The sequence below is a fragment of the Rhinolophus hipposideros genome, assembly GCF_964194185.1.
Source record: "Rhinolophus hipposideros genome assembly, chromosome: 2".
Classification (NCBI taxonomy): Eukaryota; Metazoa; Chordata; class Mammalia; order Chiroptera; family Rhinolophidae; genus Rhinolophus; species Rhinolophus hipposideros.
This window is the reverse complement of record NC_138048.1, coordinates 6,086,045-6,092,466: the sequence shown is the minus strand read 5'-3', so window position 1 is coordinate 6,092,466 and position 6,422 is coordinate 6,086,045.

Genomic DNA, 6,422 nt, shown 5'->3' with positions numbered 1-6,422 from the left:
CAGGAAAAGAGTTCCAAAATTGCTTTGAAGAGTGGACTAGGCGCTGGCATCAGTGCATAGCTTCCCAAGGGGAATACTTGGAAGGTGACCGTAGTGATATTCAGCAATGAGGTATGTAGCACTTTTTTTAAGTTCGTGAAATTAATTGACCTCGTACGTAGATATATGGGCAGACAGAATAGAAAATATCTGTCATAGTAGGTAAAGAAAAAACAAGTTACTCTCCAGAAGTATGCAGAATTATGATCACTTTTGTAAAGTCAAGAATAACTACATGTGAGGTATGTGTAAAAAAGAGAAGTTCAAAAGGTTAAATTTCCCATTTGCTGTAGCAGAAGCACAAGTATACAATCATAAAAGCCACATAAAATGTTTTTAGATATATGTTTAAAAACATGACAGCCAGAATATAGGTCTATTCTACAGATCTAGGTCTATTTTAAAACACTTGTTTTCTCAGCTTTTTTTTTTAATCTAGGGGTTGCCATGTAACACAGCTCTTGTCCATGAAACAACCAAAGTCTATTAGGGCTTCCAGAAAAGCATTTACTTTTTTGTTTAAAAGGACAGATGTGGCTGGCCCACTTTTCTACCCAATTCTTCCTCCTTGGAACACAATTGATGCCTGAAAATATAGCAGCAATCTTTTTTTTTTTTTAATATTTTATTGGGGTACAGGACATTATTGGGAAACAGTGTGTATCTCCAGGACTTTTTCCACACAAGTTGTTGTCCTTTTAATCTTAGGTGTAGAGGGTGCAGCTCAGCTCCAGGTCCGGTTGCCATTGTTAGTTGCAGGGGGCACTGCCCACCATCCCTTGCGGGAGTCGGGGAATCGAACTGGCAACCTTGTGGTTGAGAGCCCACTGGCCCATGTGAGAATTGAACCGGCAGCCTTTGGATGTTAGGAACATGGAGCTCCAACCGCCTGAGTCACCAGGCTAACCCAGCAGCGATCTTAATGAGTCAATAAGTCAATACTCGAAGGATGACAACTCCAATAATAGGAGGAATGGGAGTCTTTGATGACATGATAGAGCTGTTGTACCAATCCTGGACTTCCCAGCTACAAAATTTTTAGTGAGATAATTAATGTTTTAAGAGATCACTTAGTACCACAAGTATTCAGGGAGACTGTAACATGAAGCTGAAAATACTGCTATTTGATATAACTATTTAGAAAAATTAAAATATAATTTATGGTCACACACAAACAGATATTTAGATATGAAAATAAACCACAAAATTCTAGATGATTAAAATTTTCTGTTATGTAAAACACAACATGAACTAAGACAAGGGGAAAAATGTGTAACGTAAAAGAAGACAGTGCTTATTAACAATGAGGAAACAGCTTCTACCAACGTATGAGACATATATTTTAAAAGGAAACAGGTATAACAATGACCATAAAATTTAATGAACATAAAATTTATTAAAAAGGAAATATGAATGGCTACTAAAAATAAAATTATGTTCAAACTGTCTATTGAAATGAATCGTGTGCTTGCTTCGGCAGCACATATACTAAAAAAAGAAATGAATCAGATTAGAAAAGATTCAAACGTTTGAATTATCTGTTGTTATTGAAGGACCAAGAAAGCAGCACTTTTTATACCCTCTTGGTGGGAGAGTAAATTGATATTGATCAGGAGGGAAATTTGGCATCAGGTGTAAAAAATTTCAAATGTACACATTAGTTGAGCAAGCAACTTTGTTTTGTCAGGATTTTTCTATAGATATGTTAAATAAATGCAAAAGTTCTCAAAGACATATGTACGAGGGTGCTAGTACCAAAACTGTTTTAATAGTCACAATAAAGAGAATGGAGACATCTTAAATGTTAACCAGTAGTGGATTAGTTAATAAATAATTGTTCGTACAGAAAAGGAAATTTTATTTTCTAAAAATTAGATTGATAGCCATTTATATGGGGGCCAGAGGATAGGAGCAAGGGATGGGGAAGGAGGATGGAAAATAGCTATAATACAGTAGGTAGAGGAAAAGCAAGTTTTACAGAAGTATGCAGAGCTATGATTCATTTTTTTGTGAAAATAAAAAATAGTAATTACATATATACGATAGAGGATATTCTTAAATTTAAAAATCTGGAAGAACACATCTCAAATTTAATAGTGATTCACAGTTGGGACAGGCATAATGTACTTAATTACTACTTTACATATTTCTGAAATATTTGACCAATAAACCCATTACATATACACACACACAATCACACACACACACACACACACACACAAAAGAAAAAAAGAAAAAGAAAAACACTTCCCCCACTAACACCCACCCCCACCACACACAATGGTTAAAGTGCAACTATCTTTAAAAACAATTATTCAGATTTACCTCAGGGAAAAATTTGTAACATCTCTTGAATTCATAGAAAAAATAAGAATCAAATTAAGAAAAATAATGGTTCCTTTTCCCCCTTTTATTACTACTCCCAATTTTTAAAATTGTGTTCTAAATGAGTTTATCTTTAATGAAAATTCATTTCTATTTTTTCCACTGATTTATTTGTCATAATGTCCAACCTATGAACTTGTACTGAGTTTCCTGGAATCTAAGATACTATCTAACATATTTAAATCCCAACCTGTTAATATTTATATAATTCAGTAGCAGTCTGATTTGAGGTGACATCAATGTACATGAATAATCAAGATGGGGATGAATAAATATCCTTCTGTCAAAATACTAAATAGGACAAAATTTACACTCTGAAATCACTTGGTATCTAATTTATCACTAATACACATGATAATCTTTTTATTACTAGCTTATTTTCCACCCACATAAGAAACTCATTCAGAAGAAAAATTGGGAGAGGAAGTTCATCTCTTACTGGATTGGTTTTGAGGTGCTTATAGAACATCAAAGTGAAGAAAATTGGCAAATGCCTATCTGGAGAGAGTTCTAGCTCAAAGGTTTAAATTGGGGAATTGAAGCTGTGATTGCCTGACTTAACCCACTGAAACTATGTTGCATAAAAGAGAAGAATGTCAAACATGGAAGGAAACCATGGGATACTGTCCTTTAAAAATACATAGAGGAAGAAGAGCCCCAAAGAACAGAGTAGAACTGCCTGGAGAACAGTAACAAAGACAAGAACATGATGCTATAGAAATTAAGAGAGAAGTGGTTTCTATGAGGTGAGTGGTAATTAACCATGCTCAATGTTACAGTGAGTTAAAAAAGAGACACGATTTAGTTATTTTCTTGGGATATGGGCCTTCGAACATTATTAAGCCTTAGAGGAGGTAGTAGTAAACGGATTTTGTTAAGGATCCTAATTTGGTGCATTTGGGTATGATAAAAAAAGAAAGGAAACAGAGAAAATGAGTGAAGAACTGTTTTAATGCAACAAAAATAACTTGGAATTACTATAGAGAGCAATTAGCAAGCATGAGGATCAGAAAGAATGTGGCATTAGTGGTCTTAGTTAGGCAGGGAGTATTTTAACATGCTGCAGAAAAATTATGGGGAAAAAACTAAGCAAAGCCCATAGTATAATACAACAAAAAATATATATACTAAAAATAGGTGGAGAAACCTGTTATTTGGATAAGAGTGGAGTAATTCTTCCAGAATCGAAAGTATAAACATTTGATTAATCTGAGTTAGAAGGTTGAGCCTCAGATATTATTTTATGGAGTTACAGAAAAAGAGAAAAAAATGAAAAATTAGATGTAGAATTATGGCTTCCAACTTTTCACTGAATTGCTCCATATTGTTTACATGTAAATCCAGACATCCTGGCTCTGTATTAGATTTCAGAAAATATAATTTGACTGTTAAAATATAATTTGTCAGTAGATCAAATTTGGTTGCTTAGAAACTAATTATACAAATAGTAATTCTGAAGAAACATGTAGCCTGGTGTTTTATATACTGTTTTATATCAAAATTATGCCTCTTGGTCATGCCAAAGGAAGCAATTATTTCTTCTTGTGTGTATACAACTACCGATGACAAAATAGTCACCAATTGCTACAAATTTTACCTTCTTTTTACTTCTTACTTCTCTTTCTTTAGCTCCATTTCTACTGTCACTATTCTATTTCTGAACCTGATCACTTATGTCCCTGGCACCAGACTTTCCTACCTACAATCTATTTTTCTATATAATCAGTAGATTGACTTTTTATAACAAGTGTCTCAAAATGTTTTTTCCAGTTAAAAACAACTCAGTATAAGAACATATTGCCCGTTTCCTAAGTCTCTCATAAAACTGTGCAAATGAAGATAATGATGAACAAAACAGAACCAGCAAAAGGCATCCCAGTGTATACATGAACAAACAGTCTACAATAGAGAAACACCCTGATCCCATGGAGTTCCTGGCTCAAAGTCACCAGTGTCACGCAAGGTGGGAGTAAAAAGACTGTTTAAAAACAGTTAATTGGAAACTCTACACTGATTTCATTTCTAACCCCTTTTTTTCTCCATGCACAGTGAGAATAGTAGCCCACCATTATAAAATAAAATAAAAGTAAGAATTCTTGAAAAATAACATTTTACTTTATTCCTGGGACCCCTGAGATTTAGTATCATAATCTGAAGAAAATCTGAGTTTAATAGTTTTAGCTCCCTTTCCAGGAAACATTTATTAGAAGTATTAATAAGTAGAGGAATTAGCAATTTTTTTGTTTATTGAGGTGACAATTGTTAGAAAGTTACATATGTTTTAAGTGTACAATTCTGTAATACATCATCTACACACCACATTGTGTGTTCACCACCCAGAGTCAGTTCTCCTTCCATCACCACATATTTGATCCCCTTTACCCTCATCACCCACCCCCCACCCCCTTACCCTCTGGTAACCACTGAACTATTGTCTGTGTCTGTGAGTTTTTGTTTCTCATTTGTTTGTCTTGTTCCTTTGTTGCTTTCAGTTTTATACACCACATATCAGTGAAAGCATATTGTTCTGTACTTTTTCTGTCTGACTTATTTCACTTAGTATAATAATCGCAAGATCCATCCATTTTGTTGCAAATGACACTATTTCATCTTTTCTTATGGCCGAATAGTATTCCATTGTGTATATATACCATACCTTCTTTATCCAATCATCTATTGAAGGACACTCTGGTTGTTTCTATGTCTTGACTATTGTAAATAAAGCTGCAGTGAACATCGGACTACATATATCTTTACCGATAAATGTTTTCAGATATTTTGAGTAGATACCCAGGAGAGGGAGAATTAGCAAATTGTAAATGTTAAATATTTTCATTTTCAGATGAAGGTAAATAACAGCAATAAAGATATAATTTACCAAAAAGACAAAAAGTAAGCAAAGGTATGTAGATTATACATAAACAAAGTACTAGTATATATCACTTACTGAATGTTTTATGTGTGCTTAAACAATGTACAACTCATGCACTTAGGCACAAGAATTAGGGGCCACATTTGCATATCAAAAAGGAAAAAAGGTTTAATTTTTACTGTATTATTTTAGAGCACTATAAAAGAAAATAAGAAAATTATAAACATATAATCCACATGAATAATTCACATAAATAATTGATGAATTGCTAGTTCTTAGGTTTTAATGTTACTGTTTCTGAAATGCAAAATTCTAACAAATCAGAATTTTATCGAAATGTTTCAGCCCCACAGGATATTAATATGTTCTCTTCTTTTTACCTGTAGCTTTTAATAATCATTATGAATGAACTATGTAACTATTCCATGAATCAAATGTATAAAAACATTACTGTAATTAACATATGTTTCATATAAATGAATAGCAGGAATAAAGTAAAATGAACCAAAAAAAACCTATTAAAAATTATAAAAACAGATATTGTGATTGACTCTCAAAGTAAATTCAATACTACAAAGTCTTATGACTCTTCCCATTGTGGAAAGTAAAACATATTTTTGTCCTTGATATGTACATTATAGTTCTTCCTGTGTTCCAATAAAATAGGGTTCACTATAAGCATTTAAGAATGCAGAAAGCATTTTCATGGGTACATCACTCAATGATTTATGTCTGGTTGTAGCTCCAGAAAATGCCAAAAGATAAATCCCTTTGCAGGATATAATATATCAATTATTCAAACAGCAAATGAGACAGTGGTGAGGGCTATAAATCACCACACTGGCAAATTTTGATTCCTGCTCTGTATGAATTTGTGGATAATTACAAAAACACAAAAACAAAACCAAACAAATCTGTACATCTATAAGCCTCACAAGGGAGGGAAGCAGTAAAATCTTACTATTAAAAAGCTAAAACATCATTATGAAACTATTCAAATTTAATTTTGAAGCAGAAAGAATGAAAATATCGAGATTTTACATAATCATAGGCCAATTTGCTTTATTCAAATTCAGCTATGTTCAAGGTATTTCTGTTTCCCTACATTTATTTGTGCTTTTCTGAC